The sequence below is a fragment of the Miniopterus schreibersii genome (assembly GCF_964146895.1).
Source record: "Miniopterus schreibersii genome assembly, chromosome: 7".
NCBI classification, from domain to species: Eukaryota; Metazoa; Chordata; class Mammalia; order Chiroptera; family Miniopteridae; genus Miniopterus; species Miniopterus schreibersii.
Genome location: NC_138108.1, coordinates 35,232,234 through 35,259,099, shown reverse-complemented (window position 1 = coordinate 35,259,099; position 26,866 = coordinate 35,232,234). Strand labels below are relative to the sequence as shown.

General features: G+C 36.5%; 1 protein-coding gene and 1 long non-coding RNA gene across 2 annotated transcripts in view; one reads left to right on the top strand and one right to left on the bottom strand.

The window, feature by feature from the left end:
* ITPRID2 (ITPR interacting domain containing 2) overlaps window positions 1-26,866 on the top strand; it is an 84,773-nt gene that overhangs the window by 17,920 nt on the left and 39,987 nt on the right. The window contains exons 2-3 of the mRNA XM_081143371.1: window positions 12,344-12,521; window positions 24,516-24,617. The gene's annotated coding sequence lies outside the window, so the exon portion shown is untranslated. The remainder of the gene's footprint in view (window positions 1-12,343; window positions 12,522-24,515; window positions 24,618-26,866) is intronic.
* On the bottom strand, window positions 16,837-26,164 carry LOC308559977. The gene is made up of 3 exons (XR_013999233.1): window positions 25,701-26,164; window positions 18,104-18,155; window positions 16,837-16,915 (listed from the first exon to the last, which is right to left on the bottom strand). It is a non-coding gene; the product is annotated as an uncharacterized lncRNA (long non-coding RNA).

Below are 26,866 nucleotides of genomic sequence, written 5' to 3'. Positions count from 1 at the left end.
AGACAAGATATTTTAAGTGACCAACACCCTGGATCATTATTATTATAACTATTTGCGAGTTTCCTTATTGCGTAACAATGTTCTCAAATATTTTATTACTCTTCAAAGAACAAAGTGGGTAACTGGCATACATCAACAGAGTGGGAGTTCCCTGAGAACAAGGACACCTCCCTGGCTCACCACCCGGTTACCAGAACCAAGAATTGGAACCGGCTCTCAGTAGGGTCTTTAGTTTTTGTTGGCTAACAAAAGAATGAGTGAATTAACATAAATAATTATATCGAGTAATAACTTCTGGCCCAGGGATTAGTGTTTTAGTTTGATTAGTGTTTTGTATATTGTATGACATTAAATCTTCTGTTATAGGTGAAGAACATGAGAATCCACAAGGTTATACAACCTGCCCAAGAATACACAGCTTGTGAAATGATGGGCTTAGTACCAACAACTGTTGTTTTATTATTTCTATTCCCTCATATTTATATGTATCAGAAATTTAAATTTCCTTAGCTTTAATTGGCATATCAAGAGTACAAAGTGTTTCTGTAGCCAGTAACTTCCTTTCGAGGCTAACAGCATAGTTTGAAATAGGGAAGTCAGTAATCTGGGATCTAAAACAGCAAGACCCTGTGCACTAAGTGATCCCGGTTCCTCTGCCTCAGCTGAGGGCAGAATTCCCAGGCAGACTCCTGGCCTCTTTCTGGTAGCAATCAGCAGTCAGGGACCTGTCAAGGCCACACACTGAAGGAAGAACAAAGTGTCACCTGTTCTCCAGAACCTTTCTTCCCAACTTGCTCTGACTTCCTGGACTCTGGGCACTTCGGTTACCTAGAACGACGGTGCGTGCCAGCGAGGCTTGGCCTTACCTGACTTCTCTGGACTCCAGCCCGAAGTATAACAACGTTCTGCCCCTCCCAGCCTGTGTCTGCCTCCCATGGCCTTCTTGGGGCTCTTGAAGTGTGGTATCTGCTAGAACCTAGTTTAGATTCCTCTGTGGGTTTTCTTGACTTGCATAACCTCAAAACCACCTAAGCACTAAAGTGCAGAAAACCTTAGTAGTTTCAAAAAATAATTGGAAAAAAGATTAGATCTTATTCTAAACTGTCCTCTCTGTGACTATATTATAATACTTATGTGGGTTTACCTTTGTTCAGATAGGGCAGAGAGATGAATCAATCCTCAGTAATATAATGAGGATTGGGTGACCATTTTCTTTTATCTGCAGGTTTCTGATATTTGTGAAAGGACTGTAGAATGTGTGAGTGTGTGGGCTGGGTATGTGTGTGATGTGTGGGAATCTGTGTGCATGGGAGTGTGTGTATTGGATCAACTTTAGGCTGTTTTGTTAAGGCGTTGTTAAAGTTAGTTTGAACTGATATAAAACGGTCTTGTGAAAAATAAAATGAAATCTAAACTGTAAATACTGATAAAAACCAAACAAACCCACATCAGATACTGTTCCTACCATTAGCAACAAACCTCTTTATATGGGATAACACAGTGACTGCCATGGTTAGAGAGCAGTTTGAAAATTATTACATGTTTTTAATGTCTTTAGGGAATTGTTCTGCTTGTCATAGACAGAGGCAAAGAGGAGGAGAGAGAGAAAATGTTAACTAGCTTTCCATAATAAGAACTTGAACTAATGTTACTTACAGTGTCTTACTGTAAAATGATGTGCATTTAAAAAGATATTAGTTTTTCAATGTAAACTGTATTAATCATTAAAACTCTTTCAAAGTCCTCACGAGAAAGGTAAAGTGTTTTCTAGTTTCTAACCTGTGAAACTAAACAACAGGCAGATAAAATCTGGGAAGCTGTTCAACTGAACTAATTTGGTTTAAACATCTGATATTAAATATTTGATTAAAATTTTGCTTACCATGACTCAGTTTGGAATAGTAGAAAATGTTAATTCCAGAATATCTCAGACACTAAAAGGACTTGCAAGTTGTAACTAAATTGGTTTATAGAGAAAACATATGTTTTCAGAATATATCAGAGCTAAAACTATTGGCATCTGGAAGTTCTGTGAATTAACATGATGGTGGTATGGCTTATAAAATAAGCAGGATACTGGGAACAAGAATTACATTTGCCTTCTGGTTCTAGCTTTGCCAATAACTAGTTTGGTGAGCTTGGGTGGGTCATTTGACCTACTTTGGCCTTAAATTTTTTTCACTGTAAAGGAGTGTCTGGGCTCTGATCTCTAAGGTTAATTAAAGCTATACACTCCTGTAATATTTCTAGAATTTTCTTTCAAACTACACATTGCCTTTTTATTTATGTCTGAGCCTATCCTAAATGTATTACTGGACTTTATCCAATCATAGCTTCGGCAAACAATACAGCCACAGAAAAGCTACTTGCGTCACTTGATTTTATTTTTTCACGCTCAAACAATACCTGGCAAATAAAGAAAGGTTCCTGAATTGTGATTGGCACAATAATACACGGTCAGCTGCACTGAGAATTTAAGCAAACTTTATATATTGTCAGGATGCAGACTGAAGGTGAGGGTTGATCTGCAATTACCTGCATTTGTGAACGAAACCAATGTTGTAAATTGTGGGTGTGGGACAAATGCCAAAACCCCAACTGCACAACAGTTTCTTTATGCATATATCCAGTTTTGTTATGTTAGCAGAATTTCCACCCTCTTCTACTTACTGGCTTTTTCACTAGAATGCACACATACTGAGCAACTTTTTCAGTCCTCCCATGCCTAGGTGTTTATTGGATTTACCACCCTAGTCCACTCTTTAGACTTTGCAGTTTCTTATTTATCCCACTCTTCTCTCCATACCTTAAATTTAGTCATAATACAATATATATTCCTAGACCCTTTGCTCTTCTGTATCGGATCTCATTCCTTTAGGATTTTCTTGACTAATTATCACTAATATTTGGACAGCTCCAAAATTAACATCTTTATTTTTGATCCCTTGTTAAGTGCCCACTGACTATATTCTCACCCATTCATTCATTCACTAGGTAGACCACATACTGTGAAAGGGCTATTTTAGGGCCACTGGAGTATTTGAGGGATTTTTAAAAAAATATTTCATTTCTACAAAGACATGTTATGTGATGTATCTTGATACTTGCTCGATTTAACAAGCACTCTCAGGTTTTCAAAGGACTAAATTAGACGTCCTATTTTTTTTTTTTTAAATCCTCACCTGAGGATATTTTTCCCGCTGCTTTTCAGAGAGAGTGGAAGGGAGGGAGAGGGAGAGAGAAACATCGATGTGAGAGAGACACATCGATTGGCTGCCTCCTGCACACACACTATCCGGGGCTGGGGACTGAGCCTGCAACCAACGTGTATGTGCCCTTGGCCAGAATCGAACCCAGGCCCCTTCAGTCTGAGGGCCAGTGTTCTAACCACTGAGCAAAACTGGCTAGGGCTAGATGTCCTGTTTTTTTAAAGTTAATGACTCACATTTTTTATAATTTAGAAATTACTTAGGTGAAACAAAATTAAGTAATAAGACTTTTGGGTTTTTAGAATACATTAATTTTCAACTGAAGACTCTTGCTCTTGTATGTAAAATATAAGATGCAGATATACTGCCATTACATGAAACATATCTGTAGCAAAATTACTCGTCCCCCTCTTCTCTCATCCAGCACCCTAAACCACTTTCCCTGCCTGCTGCCCAAATCGACTCTCCCCATTTCTGTTTATATTATCCTTTTTGGTCACCCAGCCTTAAAACAGAGAAACCCATGGCTTTTCTTCCCTTTCTCTCTTCCCCTGGATATTCTGTCAAGCAATGCATGGATTCTGACTTCACATTGTTTTCAGAAGCATCCCTCTGCATTCTCTCTGCCCCTCTCCAAGGGAGAACACCTGCACCCGCAATAATGCAACAGCCTACTAGCTGCAGTCTCAGTTCCCTAAGGGAGTTAGCCTTCTCAACCCCTCCTGACACCTGCCAGCTGAACCTTTGTGAAGCATTTGCAACATACTTATGTATCCTCAGTACCTCTCCAATGACTACAGAATGAAATCTAAACCCTTTACATTCAAGAGTCACCCCAACTACCTAATCTCTTCAAGAAAAGTTAAGCTGCTATGTTTTGAAAAAGAAAAGTGATTATTTAGAACTGATCACTTTAATGGAAGGGGAGTTTTGATCTTAGCATAGTTTGTCTAATCTATCTGCAGGTCTTTTGGGAGATAATCTTTCTCTGCAAACAGAAATAAGAGTCAACAACTTTGGAAATAGATTTTTAGAACAAATACATTGACAAAAGGAATAAGAAAGGCAGAGGCAGAGGTTTGACTTTCTGACTGAGTGAGCTTGGGAGCCCAAGGAGGTAATATCTCAAATGACAGCATTTAGTATCAAGGTCAGACTAGAAGTGAAGCAAGGCTTTAATGTATTTACGTATTAAGGCCTATGAGAAAGACTTATGGGTTGAGGTGAGAAAACTGTAATTATTCTATTTTATATTGCTCCTCCAATTGGAACATTTTGAGAAGGACCTGTCTACTGAACAACCAATGGGTCAAAGGAGAAATCAAAGGAGAATTTAAAAAAAAGACCTTGAGACAAATGAAAATGGAAATGTAACATACTAAAGTTTATGGGAGATAGTTCTAAGAGGGAAGTTCATAGTAATAAATACAATCCTTTTTTAGTCTATACAATTTAGTTTAAATTTACTCTAAATAGAAAGCAAAAGTACTGTCTCATGAGACTTCCTGAAAACTGAAAATACATGAAAATGAAGATCCTCAAATACAATATTCTTACATAACATAGTGGAACTGGCAACTCAATCCAACTGTTTGAACCAGACTCTAGAAGTTATGAAAGAAAGTGAAATGCAGTATAGAACTTAGGAGTGCCCTGGAGTCAGACTGCCCAGGTTCAAATCCTAGCTATGCTCTTATTAGCTGGCTATCTGTAGGCAATTTCTTATCTTTCTATGTTTCCTTACCTATAAAATGTGAGTAATAGCACTTCCTACGTCATAGGCTTGCACTGAGAAATAAATGAGATAGCGCATGTAAAGTGCTTAGAAAGTAGACAGTAGTGTATCTATTTCACAGATGAGGAAACCAAGACACAGAGAGATTGGAACTTGCCTAAAATAACACCGCTACTAAGCCCTACAGCCTTGGCAACTCCAAATCCATACTCTTTCTCCACACTGTCTCCTTGCTTTTGCATTGCTGGAGATATGATCGTGGATAAGACACTGGCCTTGTCTTCAAGGACAACACTCTAAAAAGGGAGAAAACAAGAAATGGACAATTCTCAGTAGGCACTCCGGGAGCACTGGTAAAAGGATGTTTAACTCAGACTGGAAGGCCTGGGACTGGCTACCATTGAAGTTTACATCTAAACCAGGTGGTGAAGTGTTGGCAGGAATGAGATCATGGGCTTAGATGGGGTGGAGAGTGTCCCAAGCAGAGGAAACAGCAGGCAAAGGAGTGGAGAGGATGCTCTGCCTACAAAGCTACAGGGCTGTGAGAGAGGACACAGAACACTTGGTGTTTACAGTAGATCAGCTCAGCAGGAAAGTGGAATCTGGGGTAGGACAGGGGCCTTGTGTTGAGGGGAAGAAGTCGAAGCAGCTCTCCTCTACCAGCCATGAAAATACAAGTCAAGAAGAGGCAGCACAAATGCTTGTGCACAATGATGTATATTCACTGGCCCCAGATACTCAGGACCCTTAGAAGTACAGGCCGGTACTCATTTATTTTGAGGCATAGGTCAAACTCCTTTTAAGTAAAATGTTTGCCCCAGGCCTGGGGAGGTCAGCTGTCTCTATAGGTACTGTATATTTTTTAGGGAAAAATAACCTCATTAACAATTGAGAGAAATCTCCCCAACTTCCCTCTTCCAGGTATTCTTTCCTAAGGAAACTTATCTACATTTGAATTATAGATTCAAATTCCTTTGTTTCTAATAGAAAAGCATCTTCCTGACTTCTTGTGTGAAAAATATTATTTTAGTGTTTTAATCTAACCATTCTCATGGCAGTAGATAATCTATAGAACAGGTTACACTCAATGCCCTATAATATATAGATGGGCTTACAGAGAAGTGCTGGTTAAAAGGTTTTTTAAACTCTACTCCTAACAATAGATTATCTCAAGATAATAGGGGGTTTCAATAGTCAGTGCAAGTTTATTATTGAAAACATTTACTAAAAAGAATTAAAATATCAGCTAATTAGTCACCTTAGGAAATTTTAGCACAGCACCCTCTTTACTCTGTAAGACAATTTTGTCTATCTAATGCCTTCTGGACAGTATGTATAAAAGTTATTTGTGTAATGCAAGCATATGAGAAATTACCTATCTTAGCAATGTTACTATAAATGACAGTGGAACTCCTTGTGGTATAATCTTTAATTCAATTTAACCAATAAAGTGTGACTACGTGCCAAGGATATTGTGAGTTAAATACTAGGGATATTATGAGTAAGATACAGCTCTGCCTTTAAAGAACTCATTGTTTATGTTTAAAACATAAAATATCATGATGTAAGTACTAATATAGAAGTATGCATCAAATCTATATCACACTTGAGAATCTAGAGAGAACATCTGCAAACCTGAAGAAAAAAATGGTAATTAAGCAATTCAGAGTCTTGTTTTTTCTCTAGTAACTGGATGTGGGAGTGTTGAATCATTTTATATAGGTCAGAAAAACATCTGATTAGCACTAACTTGCCTAGTGTTTGATCATACTTCAAATGAGTGATAATGTTAGCTGGAATTGTTAGTTCTCTTATCTTCTTTTAAAACAGCCTGGTCTCCCTTATAAGTGTTCTGAAAATGCAAATTATGCAATATGCACCTGCTCCAGTAGAAATATTTCTTTAGATTATGTAATATATCATAAGATATTTTTAAAGCCAACCCACTATCTCAAGTCCGATAGTATTCGTAAGAACACAATGTGGATATCATCATTTATGAGACTCTGAAAGCTACAAAACATATTTTTCTAAAACCGTGAATTAATATTTTTGTTGCCTTTGGAGCACAGAAGTTTTCATGTGAATCTGTCAGCCTTGTTACTGTAATCTGAATGATTTAATCTATCATGGACAATTTATTATAGATAAATCACAATTTTTAACTGAACAGTCTTTACATTAAAATAATTTAAAGGAATGCCTTTTGTCTAGCCTGGGTCAGAACTTATAGTTCCCAATTTACACGGAGAATTTCAGGTTTAGAATTTCTTTTACTTTTCCATGAAGGTGACATCAGCTTCTATTGTCAACAATGCTGTTACTGTCACTTCTTTAACTTATCTATTTTTTTTTAAGTTCCTCATCCCCAATAATCATATCACAGTGACATTGATTTTACAGTAAATTAATAGGGTTATTAGATATGGAATTTATATTTTATTTTAAGAATTAGTAACTTCCTCTTTTTTTTAGAGTAGAACAGAAAAGAAATAGTGGAGGTTCCATGTATTTAAAATGCAGTTTAAAAAAATACCAAATTAGTTTCATACAAATTTCCTATTTATAATAGAATTAACTATAATAGAGGGTCATAAATAATAGATATTTCCAAATATCCCCAACTAATAGAAACATGAAAAAATTGTCATCCATTATAATATTAGAAAAGGTATTCTGATATGTTTGAAGGTAGATAATACACATTTTACATATTAATATTTTAACATTTCATATTTATTATTACATTGCCTTTCACTTCTTTTTCATTTCTGATTTTATTGCTTTGGGTCTTTTCTCTTTTTTTCTTAATGAGCCTGGTTAAAGGTTTGTCAATCTTGTTTATCTTTTCAAAGAACAAGCTCTTAGTTTCATTAATCTTTGGTATTTTTTTTTTTTAAGTCTATGTCATTTATTCCCACTCTAATCTTTATTATTTCATTACTTCTACTTACTTTGGGCTTTTTTTGTTGTTCTTTCTCTAGTTCATTTAGGTGTAAGTTTAAATTATTTATTTGAGATTTTTCTTGCTGTTTGAGGTAGGCCTGTATGGCTATGAATTTCCCTCTTAGAACTGCTTTCACTCTGTCCCACAGATTTTGAGTTGTGCATTCATTTTCATTTGCCTCAAGGTAACTTTACCACCAAACCAGTATTACAAGAAATGTTAAAGGGTCTTCTTTAAGAAGAAGAAAGGGAAAATTAGAGAGAGATTGAGAGAGGAACACAGGTATAAAGAATAAAATGGCAATAAATAAGAACCTACCAATAATTACTTTAAATGTAAATGAATTAAATGCACCAATCAAAAGACATAGGGTAGTAGAATATGGATAAGAAAACAATACCTATATATATGCTGCCTACAAGAGATCTACCTCAGAACAAAAATGCACACAGACTGAAAATAAAGAGATGGAAGAAGATATTCCATGCAAATGGAAACAAACAAAAAAGCTAGGGTAGCAATTCTTATATCAGACAAAATAGACTTCAAAACAAAGACCATAACAAGAGACAAAGAAGGACATTACATAATACTAAAGGGATCAATCCAACAAGAGTATAGACCCTTGTAAACATATATGCAACCAACATAGGAGCACCTAAGTATATAAAAAAAAATCTTGGAGACATAAAGGGAGAGACTGACAATAATACAGTCATAGAAGGTAACTTGTAACATCCCATTGACATCCATAGATCTTCCAGACAAAAAGTCAACAAGGAAAAAGTGGCCTTAAACGACATATTAGATCCGATGGATTTAATTTATATTTGCAGAGCATTTCACCAGAACATTCTCATGGAACATTCTTTAGGATATATCACATGTCAGGACACAAAACAAGTCTTAATAAATGCCAAAAGATTGAAATAATATCAAGTATCTTCTCCAACCACAATGGTATGAAACTAGAAATCAATTACAAGAAAAAAAACTGAAAGACATAGAAAGACATGGAGGCTAAATAACATGTTACTAAACAATGAATGGGTTTACAGTGAGATAAAAGAAGAAATCACAAGCTACTTCTAGTTTTTAAAGTGTAACAATATATAATATATAATAACTATAAAGAGTAGGAAGTGTGGATCAATCATCTTTGTTAAACAGAAAAAATGTAAAGGTTTATATGTTCTACAATAGTGGTCAGCAAACTATGGCCCAGAGGACAAATTTGACTGACAACCTGTTTTTAAAAATAAAGTTATATTGGAGGAGAGCCAACCTTATTAATTTATATATTACCTATGGCTGCTTTTGTGCTACAATGGCAAAACTGAGTAGTGACAGAGATCAAAGGACTCAAAGCCCAAAACATTTACTAACTGGCCTCTTAACAGCAAAAACAAAAAAATGTTCTGACTCTGTTCTACAGAAAATTGTCCTTATGAACCATATTTAAATAACCCCACATATAAATTTTTCTCACTGAATGATGTCAAATTAATAATGTGCGATATATTATATGTATATTTTTTATGAAAAATCTGCATACTACAAGAGGTGAAATACAGAATTTCATAGCATTTCATGTTAATATTTTGTTTTATAATATAGGAAGCAGAATATCAAAATGTGCATGTTGACAGGAAAATAATTAGGGAAATTTTGATTTACTGACAATGTGACTAGCATGCACACAGAGAAGTGTACAAATGTCTCCTCTTAAAGTAAAACTAATATAGTTCTAATTTAGTTTGGCATGCAATCCCATTGCTATCAATATTGTAGCTTAGCTTGCCTTAGTAAGCTCTTAACAGAAACAATTACCAAATAATTTTTACAGCTTTTAAATATGCACTAAGGCTGTTTTGATCTTAACTTTTAGACATTTCCTATTACAGAATTTTACACTTGAGCACAAATATCTGGCTCTTTCTTTAAAAATATCCTCTTCAGACAAGATGTGCTATAATTCTATGATATACAATATAAAATTGTACCAATGATAATACATTCTCACCAGTCAAACATTTCAATGAACTAAATATACATTTTTCTAGAAGGCATACATAACTTCAAATTATTGCCTGCCCCTGTTTTCCTACTCTGAAGAACTTTAACTGTAGAAAAATTGAAAAAAACCAGACTTCCCTTTATTATTGTTAGAAATTTGAGGGTAACTTAATTGGAAGCATAAAATAAAGAACCAATGTAGAAAAATGAAACACAAATGAATATTAAAATTTGAGTTTACTTTTTTAAAACAAAACTACATTTTAACTGTAGAATGCCTAGCTTTTGGTTTTTATTTTGGTGTATTTGCACTTTTGAAAAATAATGGGATCTTTTCCTTAAAGACCCCAGAACTCAACATTTTTCTAAAAAGAAATACGCAATAAACTTTCAAGTGTCTTTTCAGGGCTGTATTATACTTCTTGTGGGCCGTATCAATAGCGATTCTATTTAACTGCTTGTGGGTGGCATCTATTCCAAAAACTTCTTCCATAAATGTACATTACAACTTCTGAGCATTACCTTTATCTACTCATTTCTCCTTGTAACTTACTGCTTAATCAAACCTCATGAAAACGTTGATTACTAAATTGAAGGCATGAATACGGTTTGAAAGGAAATCGTATTTGACATTCCCCGTTAGTTTGGTGCTACTTTTCTCTCAAGGACTGCTCAACTGGGACAAAGTAGAATAGACCCAAAACAAAAAGTTTTATTCTATTTGTCCAGTTTCTAGTCCTGCTTACCCTTCAGTGGTTTCAATCACTTTCTAGCTGGCTCCCTTTAAGAAGAAACCTAATCTCATAATAGAAATAAAAGCTCAATTGCTGAGTACTCCATAAGTGTTAGCTCCCTTCCTTTCTTATATTATTCTTTACCCTCTCTCCCTCCCTCAGGCTTTCCCAAGTCGGAATTGCTCCTCTCACCCAGCCAGACTTTTTTTTTTTTTTTTTAGTAACAGAGCTTTTAAAGCTGGTTGTGTGGGTTCTGCAGGAGGAGGGACAGAACGTGTGACCAGGACTCTCTCACTGCGTCTCCAAGAGAAAAAGTTCCCCTTTGATACTTTTCAGAACTTATTCACTTTTAAAATGTTTTTTAAAAGTGACATTTTAAAACTCTTGCCTATATCCGTTAAAATGATAATTACCTTAGAATGCAGTTCCTCATTATGGCCCTCATTTGTTTTCAGGTTCCTGGGCATCAGAAACAAAATCTTAGTACTCAGTTTCTATCTGGGTCAAGTTAATCTCCTTGTATAAAAAGCACAATGCAACTATTTATTGACTGAATAATAATGTGGATGGACTGAATGATTCCTAATTTAAGTGTATTTAAGTCTTAAATAACTTTTTAGTAGCAAGGACACTATGGTAAAATTAAATTTTTAGCAATTTTATAAATGTATTACTGTATTTGCAAAGTTTAATTCACTAGAAATAGCTTTAACAGTAAATATTTCTAAAATTATATATGTGTATATATACATATGTACACAGGCAGACATACACATTGATAAGTTGAGGTTTTCACTGAGATTTTCATGTTATAAATCTATTTTTAAAATAAAAAATTTTGGTTAAAAGACTGTAATATCAAAAGTTATTTTGATCAAGCCAAATTGACAGCTGAGGCAATCTGATATTAAGAGCTGAGTCAAGTTTATCTGATGGAAAAACCAGGAATTCTAAAAAATATTACAGACATTGGCAGTTATAGTCAAGTACTGTACAGTTAAAAGCAGCAACAGTTTGTTTAACAGGTTGCTCGGAATCAAGTGGAACTTACTGTTTTGGTATTTTGCCTGACATTTTTCCATTTACAAATGAATCAGTGCCCCACAGAAATAAATTTTAAATATAGTCAAAATGCGATGTCCTGATTGCACCACTATATTTTATTAACTGGAATGATAGTATTCTTCAGTGGTACGTGTCTGACACTGGGTTTGTGTATTTCTTCACATATTTTGTGAAGTGAACACCCGCCAAAGCAATATCTGAATGATATTTATTCCAGATTGTTTCTATGTAGGAGCACAGTGTTATGCTGCTTGCTTCCTTGAAAGAATACAGAAGATCAGAAATTGTGAATGTTGAATACAAACTTGAGTTTCATTTTTTGAAATGCTACCTCAAAGGAGAATTTTAAAAACTGAAATTTACAAATAATAAAAGGTACTCCCAAACCAGAATTTAAATAAACCAAAAAGACTGTTTAAATCTTTAATCAATCCCTTGAGACTATTTTTTTTTTATCAAACATTAACCATTTCTTTCCTAAGAAAGTGTCTAAAAATATTGACCAATAAAAATAATGGATCACCAAAATAGTTTAGTAATGAATCTTTTTTTTCATTTGTTTTGAGTGCTGCTTGTATTATGAGGCTTTGTAAGTTTATACGAATGGTATCTGAAGATCAAGTTCATTATTTTTAAGGTTGAGGAGGAGACTTGCTTGAGTTCCTTGACCAGAGAGAAGACAGCAGGGCCAAGGCCAGGGTTCCTGCTCTTTCTACAAAGTGCCTTCAGAATTCCTCCAAGAGGCCACAGGAGCTGTGGGGCTGTGGAAGGGCCAGTAAACACACTGCACCTGTTTAACATATTTGAAATTCAAGGTAAGAATGAGTTGGGGAACAAAACAATTCTGTTTCTAAAAAACTAATTTGAAAACCACTGTATTACCTTGTGTGCCATGAGGAAAAAAGAGAAATATTATGGGGACCCAAATCTGAAATGATGTCCTCGTTAACAGCTATCATGGAAATGCCTAGAAATGGCATGCCAAATAAGGGAAACGTAATTCTGAATGTAGTTTCTTTTTATACAACTAAAACTTGTTCATTTTTTTCTTTTTTCTTGTACTTTGGCTGTTTACTTAGGTTTTTAGAAATTTGAATGGTACAGAAATGAACAATGAATAAACAAAGTTTAGTAGAGAAACTTCCAATGTGTTTCAGAATGCAGGGACAGGTGGAGCACACGGAAAAGCATAAGGATAAACTAGTAAAAACAAATCAGAACAATGGATTCCTAAATGGACATACTGAAAGTAAGAACGCCATCTGGACTAAAAGACTCAGGAAGAGCTTTCTGGAAAAGAGGTGCTAGAGTAAGAATAGAAGATAAAGGAGATGGCATTCCTGGTGGAGAAAACAACAGAGGTTGGGGTGGGGAAAGCATGTTTATCAGAAAGAAAGTAGATTCAAATGGAGAGGAGTGTTGTGTTCAGTGGGACATAAGCTTGAGTTGGTAAAATGGGATTATATTGAAGCATTTCAAAGGCAATAGAAGATGCTGAATTTAAAGTACGCATAAGGGCAATATGGTAATAACTGGTACTCAACAAAAGGGCTTTAGTGCTAGTTGGCTGGCAGTGTATTCTGAATATAAAAGGAACTTTTTCTTTTATTTCATTAAATTACTGGTAAGGGAAATTTAGGTGGTACTTCAAAAGATGCTAGATTGCTTTCACAGCATAAAATTATATATGCAATAGTAGACATACATGGACATTTAATACTGTTCTGACTATTGAGTTCTCCTCACACACACACCCGCCCAAATAACTAAAAGCTTAGGAAGCACACACCATTACCTACTCCATCTCATTCAGGTCAGATTTATATAATACATATAGTTTTTTATTTTTATCACTCCTTTATAAAGAATTTAGAAACTAATTTAAAATTTTTGCTTAATGTGTTATTGGTTTGAGAAATGATGTTTGAAATAAAATAGTCTCTCAAGGTAGTGTAGAAATATAATTTAGATTATTATGTAGAAATAATATTTAGAAATATAATTTAGATATTATTAGAAAAGAATGGTGCCTGGCTGGACATGGCTCAGAGGTTGAGTGTTGACCTAGGATCCAGGAGCTTGTGGTTCGATTCCTGGTCAGGGCACATACTTGGGTTGCGGGCTCGATCCCCAGTTGGTGGTGTGCAAGAGGCAGCGGATCAATGACTCTCTCTCATCATTGATGTTTCTCTCTCTCTCTCCCCGTCTCCCTTCCTCTCCCTGAAATCAATAAAGATATACATATATATATATTTTTTAAAAGGTAATTACAATTGAGGAAAGCCCTGGTTAGAGTGCTGGACTGTGGACTGAGAGTCCCAGTTCAGTTCCAGCCAAGGGTGTGTACCTTGGTTGAAGGCTCGATCCTCAGTCCCCATCAGGGCACATAAGAGAGGCAGCCAATCAATGTATGATGTCTCTCTCTCAATCAATGTTTCTCTCTCTCTCTCTCTCTCTTTCTCCCCCCCCTCTTTGAAAAGCAATGGAAAAAATATCCTCAGTATTAAAAAATGAGGAAAGAAGTTTCCTGAGGAAGATTTGAATTAAATGACCCTGGAGAAGTGTTCTTTTTCCATTTATAGCTTTTATTTCTGTTTCTTTTTTTTAATATATCTTTGTTGATTTCAGAGAGAGGAAAGGAGAGGGAGAGAGAGAGACAGAAACATCAATGATGAGAGAACCATTGATCAAGCCCACAACCCAGGCATGTGCCCTGACTGGGAATCGAACCCCGATCGCCTGGATCCTAGGTTGACGCTCAACCGCTGAGCCACACCTGGCCGGGCTTTATTTCTGTTTCTTTACTATGTAATACATGGAGACAGTATGTAAATGTTTTGAGTTAAGGTGTTCCCAGAGTTGGCTAATTCAGCAGCATAGTTATTTCAACAATGTCTTAGTGTCTATCCAAATTTCCATTTTGTCATCCTGAGTATCTAGGCTGGTCTGATGAAGTATAGGACATCCAATTAGACCTGAATTTTAGTTAAACATTCTATGGCCCATGCAATATTATTCATTATCTAAATTTCAAATTTAACTAGGTACCTGCATTACAAGGTCCTAAGTCTGGGAAACTCATCAGCATCTTGGTTTTTCTTTGTAGGCTAGCTCCACTTGTGGTCAAGGGATGGCTGCCATGCCCTTTAGTGTTAGATGTAGATGCTAATACCCAGAGATATCAAATGGATTCTGTTGGTAAGGAAGAAGGCAGAGGAGTGGTGGTTTGGTAGGTAACCTACAATGTAAGTCACCAAGGCAAATCTGAGTCTTTATTGACTAAAACATAATTTCCTCTAGTATACACACTTTAACAGCTGATAGCTCAATTTTGAAAATGAAATGTATTTTGATAAACACTGCCTTTATAATTATTTAAAGTATGTTTATACAGTTTTTTGGGATACCCTATATTCTTTCAAATCAGTGTTTCGGGTCTCTTAGGGTATATTCCAAGAAGGGGGATCACTGGTCATAAGGCAGTTCCATTTTTAATTTTTTGAGGAGCCTCCATATGTTTTCCACAGTGCCTGCACCAGTCTGCATTCCCACCAACAACGCACGAGGGTTCCCTCTTCTCCACACCCTCACCAGCACTTTTTATTTGTTGATTTATTGATGGCAGCCATTCTGACAGGTGTGAGGTGATATCTCATTGTGGTTTTAATTTGCATCTCTCTGATGATTAGTGATAAACATTTTTTCATTTGTCTATTGGCTATCTGTATGTCCCTTGAGGATACTTTCCCTATTGCTTTTCAGAGAGAGTGGAAGGGAGAGTGGAAGAGAGAGGCAGATCGATTGGTTGCCTCCTGCATGCTCACTGACCAGGGTCGGGGATCAAGCCTGCAACCAAAGGACGTGCCCTTGGCTGGAATTGAACCAGGACCCTTCATTCAGTCCACAGTCCAATGCTCTAACCACTGAGCCAACCTGGCTAGGGCCCTTTGCCTATTTTTAAATTGGGTTATCTTCCTGGTGTTGAGTTGTATAAGTTCTTTATGTATTTTGGAAATCAATCCCTCATCAGATGTATCATTAGCAAATATGTTCTCCCATTCCATGGGATCCCTTTTTATTTTGTTGATAGTTTCTTTTGCTGTGCAGAAGCTTTTTAGTTTGATGTAGTCACATTTGTTTATTTTTTTCTTTGTTTCCCTTGCCTGAGGGGATATATCAGCAAAAATATTGCTACAAGAGATGTCTGAGATTTTACTGCCTATGTTTTCTCCTAGGATTTTTATGGTTTCATGACTCACATTTAAGTCTTTTATCCATTTTGAATTTATTCTTGTTTATGGTGTAAGTTAGCGGTCTAGATTCAACATAGTACTGAAGTCCTAGCCACAGCAATCAGATAAGAAGAAGAAATAAAAGGCATCCAAATTGGAAAGGAGGAAGTAAAACTGTCATTATTTGCAGATGACATTATATTGTACATAGAAAACCCTAAAGATTACCAAAAACTACTAGATCTAATAAATGAATTCAGCAAAGTAGTAGGATATACAAAATTAATATTCAGAAATTGGTGGCATTTTTACACAACAATAACAAACTATCAGAAAGAGAAATTTTTTAAAAATCCCATTTACTCCTGCAACAAAAAAAACAAGGTACCTAGGAATAAATTTAACCAAGGAGGTAAAATACTTGTACTTGGAAAATTATAAAATACTGAAGAAAGAAACTGAGGAAGATACAAAGAAGTGGAAGCACATACCATGTTCATGGACTGGAAGAATTAACATCATTAAAATGTCCATACTATACAAAGCAATATATACATTCAATGCAATCATATTAAAATACCATTGGCATATCTATAGATCTAGAACAAATATTCCAAAAACTTATATGAAACCAAAAAAGACCTCAAATTGCCTCTTGAGTCAGAAGAATAAAGTTGGAGGTATCACAATACCTGATATCAAACTATACTCCAAGGCTATTGTAATCAAAACAGCCTGGTGGTCACATAAGAACAGGGATATAGATCAATGGAACAAAACAGAGAGCCCAGAAATAAACCCACACCTTTAAGGTCAATTAACATTTGGCAAAGGAGGCAAGAGCATATATAATGGAGTAAGACAGTCTCTTTAATAAGTGGTGTTAGGAAAATTATACAGGTACATGCAAAAAAAATATTTTTTTGTTTCTGACGCTCTTCACTTTGTTAGAACTGGCAATGTCCATATCACTGCGTCTGAAATAATTAATGTAATTTTTCATTGAGTATTCTGAACTGAGGGAAGAATATGGCTCACATTCCCCCTTTTCCACATTATTCCTAGGGCATGAATTAGAGGTTCTCTGTGTTTGCCGCTGCAGGTTCTTCCTCCTCCTTCATGTTAGTTCACATTAATCACGGCCAAATTCAACCTTTATTTCCTGTGTTCCCTTCCTCCTCCCACTCCCCCACCTTTTAAAGCTTATCCATATCCTTAGGGCCCTATTTGTCCATAAATGATACTGGTTTTGTATGGGCTAGGTAAACTAATCTGTGTTAATATTTACTTTGCTAATGTGTTGGACCTTTGAGGTAATTTAAGGCTTTAATCATTTCAAAAGTTCAGCCCCTTTCAAAAGCTCTTCAGGAATGCTGCCAGTTTAGGCATCTTAGTGGTATGGGCACTTTTGGCTTCCCTAACACACTCATAGAGGCAGAGAGTTACAAGAAAGTTTGGCCTATATCACTCTCCTGCCTCCTGGTCTCTCATCTTATGCCAGCTTTCATTCCCTCATCAAACTCACATTGCAATCCACCGGTTTCTGCAGCCATTTTCTCCACCCCACTTCCTTTCTCATCTTGAGTGATTCATACGTGACTCCAATATTTATAGAGATGCCCCACCCAACATCCTAAACTCATCATTTCTTGACCTCCTCTGCTGCACAGGCCTTTAAGTCTTAGACTCAGTGCCACACCCCAGTGCTACCTAGTCATCCAGCAACTCCTCACCTCTCTTAATTACACTTTGCAATTGTACTGTCTTAATATGAATTCCTGCTCTTTTCAACTATCCCTTTTCCTTACTTCTAGCAAACCAACTCTTTGACTTCGGAAGGAATCCAAAACTTAGGGAAATGGTAAACATTCAAATCTCTGAGCCCTTCTACAAGCTCCTTCCTTCCCTCCTGCCCCACCTTTTCCATCTAGCTTGCATCCTATGGGTTAGCTTATTAACCCATCTCTCAACTTCTATCATACTCAACCTCTGAACTCCTATCCTGAATGAATCTAAAATTTTATCTTTTGAAATGCAGTACCTGTGTATCTAAGCCTGCGAGAGATAAAAAGTCATATATCCTTGTCATCAGCATTGTGAAGTGATTAAGAGCATGGACTCTGGAGCCAGACTACTGATGCTCAGTTCCTGGCTCCTCCACTTACCTGGGTGCCCTTAGGAAAATAGCACGACCACCTCATGACTCATTTTCTTCATCTGCAAAAAGGAGATGGTAATGAAGCATATTCCGTGAGTATATTATAATGAATAAATGAGCTAAGATTTCCAAGATGTTTACAGGAATACATAACTGCCAAACAAATATTTTACTTCCCCCTTGTAGTTTTGTTTGCATTTTTAATGATAGCTATTCTAAGCTCTCACTTTTTTAATTCTCCAAACAGCTCAGGTTCCATCACTTCAGCACATGACCTGGCCTAATTCTCTGAGTATATATAGGACATTAGGTATGAACTCCTTTAAATTATTCCCCACTCCTGAAAATTTAACTACATTGGTAGAGATACATTTGTATCTCCTTCCCAGCTAAAAGAAAGAAATGACATTCTAAAATCAGTTTTTCTTCTTTCTCAAGATCTTATCCCTTCAAATACCTAACTTTTTCTGTGTATATTTAACCTTTCTATGTCTACTTGTTCCTATTTTATTTCCATGCATTTCCCCTCAAAAATAACTCCAAATCCTTTTTCAACCTCACATTTCCTTTTAGCTGTTTTTCCTATCTTCATTCTTTCCTTCATCAGATGTTTACATTTACCTCTCTCATGACTGCATTACTGAGAAATGATAGCCTATAACTGTAAGGTCTAATATTAAAATTAATTGGGAATAAGTTCAGAGGAGCCAAAACATTAGAACTGGCTTTTTTTTTTTTTTTCCCCAGCTGTACCCAGGCATGGATATTTATGATTTTGAATGGCCTTATAATGGCTTTCCTGCTCTTTTGTTCAACTTGACAAATTGATTGTTCTAGTTTGCATACCCCTGCTATTTCCTGTTTCGCTCTTCTAAAAGACATCCGTCCCACAGAGTCCTTTTGTAATCAGGGCTTCACTTTCCACTATTCCACCACAATTATTTTCAAGGTCAGCAATAACACCTGTATCGCCAAATCCAGAGGTCAATTCTCAGTCTTCGTCTTAATTAACTAATGAGGAAGTTGGTAGAATTGACCATTTCCTCCTCTTTAAAACTGTTTTTTTAAGTTGCTTTCTGAACACCACTTTTTCTTTGATCTCTTCCTGACTTCCTCATGATCTTTCTCAGCCTGTTTTGCTAGAGATTCTTCTCACTTATCTGCCTCTAAAATGGGAAGTCCCCAAGACACTGTCTTTGGATATCTCTTCATTCTTTACAGTTCACCCTTGGACCACAACTACGTTTTTGTTTGTTTAGCTTTAGATAACATCTATAGGGTGATGACTTCTAAATTTATATTCCAGTCTAGATTTCCCCCTTGAACTCTATATTCATATATCCAAATGGCCACTCAACATATCCTCTTGGATGTCTAACAGGCTTTTCAAACTTTACACATTCAACAAACTTTTATTCCTCTCCAAACTACTCTGCCTGAAGCCTCGGCCATCTCAGTCAAGAGAGTGTGTGAACTTGAGAGGGAAACTCTCAGGAACACAACAACAATAAAGCTTGTAAACGAATAAAACCCAGTGACAGAGACCAAAAAGTAGGAGAATCAGAAAAATGTAAGATCAAGAAAGAAAGGAAAACACTCAATCCTGACAAAAGCTATAAGGATACCTATACACTGAGGGCTCAAAAGCATACACTGGATTTGGTATTTTGGAGGTCATTGATGACTATGCTCTCAATGGGTATAGTTTATAATAGCTTTTTTGGGAAATAGGAAAAGGGCTGACCAGGATTATATAGAAAGATGACTGTTTGGTATTAATGATTCCCAGTGTCCCACATGCACACACCCCTACAATATTTAAGCCAAACTTTTATCCAGAGTTTCCAGCACTGTACTGTATTTCTGAATGCTTGGAGCTATATTTCCTTCAGTGTGTCATATAAGCACCTCGTATCCAATAGGTCCAATAATGAATTAATTTCCTTTCATCCCTCTTGTTCTCTTTACTGCCAAACAAATTAACATCAAATACCCAATTCTCCTATATCCTCTGTCATGTTGAATGACACCGATATCTACCCATCCACTTCAGGTAGAAAACGTCCTTGGGGATGTTCTGTTTCTTCCTCCACTCCCATTTCTAATCTGTCAAATCTGATTGTAGCCCCCATCTCCACTGCTCTAACTCACTGGCAGCGTCTTTACCAACCTCCTTCCCTACACTGTTAAGCCTCCTAACTGGTTCCCTTGCCTGAAAACTTCCCATTTCCCACTCTTTCAACTACATAGTTACTAGTTAAGCCAGTCAGGGAAAGACAAGTACCATATGATTTCACTCAAATGTGGAATCTAATGAATGACATAAACTAAGAAGCAAAATAGCGACAGACCCAGACAGACCCAGAAAGAGTGCACGCTGACAGCTGCCAGGGGGCGAGGGGGTGCTGGGTGAGCAGGGGCGGAGGAAATAAGCAAAAACAAAGAGAGAGAGAGGAAAAGGCCTCATGGACAGGGGCAAAAGTGTGATGATTGCGGGGGGCAGGGGAGGATAAATGGTGATGGATGGAGACTTGACTTGGGATGATGAACATACAATACAGTGTACAGATGAAGTGTTGTAGAATTGTGCACCTGAAACCTGCATGATTTTGTTAATCAGTGTCACCCCAAAAATTCAATGAAAAGGAAAAATAACTTTCAGTAAAAAACTTAGGTTAAAAACTGAAAGCTGCTCACATCTTCCCACCGGCAACAATACAATCCCTTAGAATAGTACATCATGGTCTTTAAAATTTGGTTCCTACTTACCATTCCAACCTCACTTTATGACAGTCCCCCTCTTGCCTTAACATAATCAAACTGAAGTACATTGCACGGGGTCATGCACATACTTCCCACACTTCTTCTACTTCTGGAATAAATAACTAGAGCTCCCAAAGTTGAAATAACTTTTTCTCCTTAAATCGTAAATACAATTTTTAAAAGTTCGCAAAAATCAAAGAAAAAAATTAGGCGTAACATTACCATTTTAACATAATTTTGCATAATATTTAAAATTATTTATTCTTTCTCATGTTGCAGAGAAAAAATATCAAAAATTGCAAAATATTATTTTGAGAAAAAGAAAAAAATGAAAGAAGGAAAGAATAAAAAACAAGGGTGGGGACAAAACAGAGCTATGAAGAGGGTTTAAGATGCATACCATGATGACCTACTCATCTACCAGGAGTGAGCCACACATTTGGCTCTCAGTTTTCTAGTATCCAATGTAACAACAGAAACATTGTCAATTATCCAAGTCCCAGTGCCCTTGAGATTTAAAAAAAAAAAAGCTCCAGTAATTTAGACTCTTCTTAGAACACATCATAAAAAGATATTCCTACTGAGGCCCTCCTAAAGAGAACACAGGATAATATACTTAACTTTGGGAAGATCCCTTTTTAGAGACGGTGCATTTCAATTCATGTCATTGCTCATACTGAAAATCAATATAGGTGGATGTCATTGCACAACTTACAGAGTGTTTTTGTAAAAACCATGTTTTTGGAAACCATTTGACACTATTAAGGCACCCAGCTCTTTGCAGGTCTGCTTTAAATCATGGATAATACTAATATATCGAAATACTAACATATAATACATGTTAGTTACAGTAATAGATGGATTTTTATCCTTTAGAAAAACTTTCTGAGTGTTATTTTCTTGAAGATTGAGTTTCAAAAAATTCTTAGGTGAAATCTTAAAACCTCAGGTCCCATATTGGGCAGTTGAGGCTTGCTTGGAAGACCAGATTTTAGGTGGAGAAGCAAAAATTCTCACTTTTTTATTATGAACATAGTTTCCCTTGGGAAAGTCCTCTGAGTACAGGAATGTGGCTGGGCCAGGAATGTCTCTCCCTAGCTCTGGGCTTTTCTGAAAGAAATGGGTGTGCCTTAGCACTTGATCATCCTGGTATGTCACCTCTATTGTGGATAGGAAGCCACTGTAGGACAGAACATGGAAGGACAGAATGGTTTCCTATAGGAAAAGGTGTCAGACAAGAGTGCATTTTTTGTCCCTATATGCGGAACAAGTCATATAAAAAACTGGGCTAGATTCAGAGGAAAGAGGAGAGAAAACTGGTAAAAGAAATATTAATAACTTAAGAGATGCAGATGATACCATCTTACTGGCAGAAAGTAGCAATAATTTGAAGTGACTTCTGATGAAAGTATAAGAAGAAATTGCCAAAGCAGGACTGCATTTGAACATCAAGATAAAGATGACTACAGAAGAAATATACACAACTTTTACATGGAAAATGGAAACAACAAAATTGTTAAAAGATTTTGCTCACCTTGGCTCAGCCATCAATTAAAATGGAGGCTGCAGCCAAGAAATCAAGATAAGACTGAGATTCAAAAGGGCAGCAGTGGAAGAATTAGGAAAGATTATCAAGAGCAAAGATGTGTCATTGGAGACCAAGGCTAAGATTATCCACACCCTCATCTTCCCAATTACTATGTATGGATGCAAAAGTTTAACAGTGAAAAAGCTGATAGGGAAAAAATTGATTCATTTGAAATATGGTGTTAGAGAAGAGCTCTATGGATACCCTGGACTGGCAGAAAGATGAACAAGTAGGTCCTAGAGCACATTAAGCTTGAAACCATTAGAGTAAAAAATAACAAAACTACGGGCACTTTGAGAAAGAAGGGTTCTTTGGAAAAGATAACAATGCTGGAAAAAATAGAAGGTAGCAGGGAAAGAGACAAACCAAATGTGAGATGGATAACTCCATAAAAGAAGCCAAAGTCATGAGTCTACAGGAGCTGAACAGGGCTGTTGAGGACAGGACATTGTGGACATCACTCGTTCATATGGGCGCCAGGAGTTGAGCGGACTCAACTGGCATGTAACAGAGAAGAAACCCGGATACTAAAATCTTTGTTTTTATAGTCTCTTGGGTTTTTCAGATTTGCTAAAATAGAAGCAGTTTTTCTAGCTTTGCTTTTATTAATATTTGTATGGCTGTTGAGATATGAATTCTTGTCCCTAATGAATTCTGTCACTAATTAGATGGCTGACCTTAGGCAGACTACAGTTTCTGAGCTCAGTTTTCCTCCCCTGTAAAATGAGGATGTTGTAGTAGTTAATCGCCTTCCTAGGACTCCTTCCACTTACAAGTCACACTGACTCTCTGCTCACCAGCTGTAAGTAAAGAACCCCCTTGGTCAGGGAAGAGTGGTTGCTAATGTTTCTGGAACAGTGGACCTGGAGTACTCCAAGGCAGTCACACACCTTAGGTAAGATTATGGGCTTTGCAGGGTTAAAGTCCTGGTTCCACTCTGCAACTAGTATGTGGCTTGGGGCAAGTATTCACCTTTATGAAGCTCAGTTTCCCTATCTGTTAAGTGAAAATAATACAAGCCCTTACACAGTTGTATTAAATGAGACTCTGTAAATCCAGCTCTAAATACAGTGTCTGGCACAAAACAAGTACTCAATCAAAAAGCATCTATTTTTAGCATTGTTATTTCCTTGGGTCCACTGAAATAATTGCTCTTCTAACAGCATTTCTCCAAATTGGATATCAGCAGTATTATAATTACAGTATTTAAAGGTTTGAAGGTGCCAACTTGAGCTGACTTATTTAGAAAAATATTGGAAAGACATGGGCTCAGAGGATTTTTTAAAATAAGCAAAACAACCTGTGTGCTGACCTTTACCCTGTAGTTCTTTTATTTAATAACAGTGTATTAATAAACACAACTTTAAGCTGTTTGATTTGTATTAATGTAATCTAGGCCAAATATGCTACCTAAAAGCAATGATAAACTTTCTTGCTCCAAAGAAATTTTAATGGAGGTTTGCTTCACTTTTCTGCCTATTTTGAAACAGGATTGTGGGGAAGTTCTTAGTTTTGAGTTCCCATCAATAGATATTTAATCATTTAAACTTTTGATTATATGTAGGTTATATTTAAATACAACTAAATTTGATAAAATCATTCTTAGATGGGTGAGATAAGTACTGTATTTTATAATTTAAAAACAATTGCTTAATCAGAAAAGAAAATTCCCCCAAATGTGGGAAACCAGAGTTCTTTGCTGTGCTCTTAACTACAGCAGGAAATATGTGTTTGTTTATTGTGACCCTAGTGCTTCTACAGCCAAATTAACTTTCAAACACCAAGTTTTCATTCTATTTAACTAATTGTCGCCCTGCCTTGTGGAAAATGATTCTTCTAAGGGAGTTCAAGGAGAAAGCATGCATAATTACATCTAGTAAAGCCTAGTGTGTCCCCACAGCTTGGAGGTAGACCCTCTGGGAACAGGGAACTATAAGGCCCCCTAAGGGGTGTATTAATTAGCCCATAGTAACTGGCCCAGTTAAAGGTGACTTTTAGGGACTATCAAATTTTATAGCAAGAGTTCTGAATTACCATTATATGTTTAAGAATGTCTCCTTGATTCTAGGTTTCTCCCCATTCCTGAGATGTAAACCTCAACTGATTTATAGCAGGTTGTAGAAGAGTGATCATTTGCATTTCTGCTGGAAAGTTCTCTGCAGGATAAAGGGTGAGTAATATGTTTTATAGATAGATAAATAAGAGTCTACGCTGATTCCTAATTTTTAAAGTTCCTTAGGAACTAGCTTATTTTCTGTTTCTGTAGCTCGATTTCTTTCCCTTTATTTTTATTTTTTAAACATATCTTTATTAATTTCAGAGGAAAGGAGAGAGAGAGAGAGAGAGAAACATCAATGATGAGAGAATCATTGATCGGCTGCCTAGCCCGCAAACGGGGCATGTGCCCTGACTGGGAATGGAACCCCGATCTGGATCCTAGGTCAACGCTCAACTGCTGAGCCACACCTGGCCGGGCACTTTCCTTTTTTTTAAATCCTCACCAGAGGATATTTTTTCCATTGCATTTTCAAAGAGAGTGGAAGGGAGAGAGAGACAGATAGACATCAATGTGAGAGAGAGACATCAATTGGTTGCCTCCCCCACGTACCCCAACCGGGACCGGAGATCGAGCCTACGACCAAGGTACATGTCCTCTGACAGGATCAAACCCAGGACCCTTCAGTCCTTGGGAGGATGCTCCAACGACTGAGCCAAACCAGCTAAGGCTATAGCATTATTTCTTTTGATATTTTGTTTAACTCTCATGGAACTTTGCTTATTTTAAAAGCAATTTTAAAGGACTGCATACTGAACTTATAACAACTTTCTAAAAATTGCCTATAATTATTATTGTCAAAATTTATTTAATCAGAAGAGATTATTAAGTGGATACATCTGATAGCTTCTGAATTAAAGAATAACAAAAAGGGGAGCTTAAAGCTGATGCTGCCCTACAAGAGATCTACTGGTTTTGCTCACCAACACAGCGCTGGTTGAAATGGAGTGTCCCTGTTTCCTACCTGTTGAATCTTGCACTTTTTGTTTAGCAATAGTAAAAGAAATTGGTGGAGCTGAATGTAAAGAACAGCCAAAAATGGCTTAGCAGAATCCTATCTGAGTCTGGCAGAAACCCTGCTCTCTCCCCACTTCGTCTACCTTCAAACTTGCCAAGCCTTGTTTGCTTCGGCTCTATTTTAAAAATGCATTTCTGGTGAGTGAGGAAAGGTTTTGTACTGTGTTTTCAATGACTCACCCAGAATAACTCCATTCAACTTGTACAGGGTCCTGCTCTGAATGCAGATTGTGTTTGTTCTGAGATGGGCATGCAGGAGCTGCAGAAGGGAGATTAGAGAAGGGAAATGTGATGGGAGAGGCCATGCAGTACAGGCACACATCAGAATTATTTTTAAAAATACATTGTGTGTATGTTTTCAAGAACCATTTATAAGATCTGCACCATTTAAAGCTTTTAAAGATACATTAGTATTAGATAGGTACATAGCTCATCTGATCACTAACTCGTTTTTTTCTGACCCTCATAAAATGTAGAGGGAGATATTTACATGTAAATATATAATTCCAAAGATATGAATAGTGAAATGATTAAAAAATTTTAATAGTTCTAAATGGCTTCATATAGGAAGTAATCACATACATAAGAGCTAGAAATAATCTTAAATTAGGAAGAAAATGTCATCAATTAATTGATCACAAAATAGGGCAGTGTGAAAACTAGGAAATGCAACATTGACATCCTCCTGTTCAGTTGTGTACTACCAAAAAATGTTTATCACTTGATAGCAATAGCTATACCTCCTTAAAAGCTTTTATGACTCAAAATGTCAGAGATCTTTAAGAGCAATATTTTAGGGCAGGACTAAAAAGAAAATGAATAAAGGACTGACCTAGCCTTGAGCATTAAGACTTCACAGCTGAATTAAAAGTATTTTGGCATTCCTAAGTGTAATTATGTCTAGTTATGAGGATTTCAAAACCTCTTTTGAGTTATTTCATTAATTCATGGAACAGATCAAATAAAGCTTATTCTGTTATATAATCTTGCTCCATGCCATTGTTGATGAAGAATAGATGAGCCATTCTTACCTGTTGCTCAGAAACACCAGAAAATTCAGCCACTGAAAGGAAAACAGGCTTTCTACAAGATTTTACCAACTGAGAGGGTAAATTTCACATTATGTGGCAAACCGAAGAAAATGTGATCTGGGAATGATGAAATGAGGGACAAAATTACAAGCCTTCCACATGCACAAAATCAGAAAGCATAAACACTTATTCAGACGATGTAAATAATTTTCAAGGTAAACTTCCTGTGGTATTGACACTTGCTTCTCCTTCTCGTATGCACTTTGGAAAATAAGGGAAATGAAAATACCGGATTGTTACGCCATATTAACACTT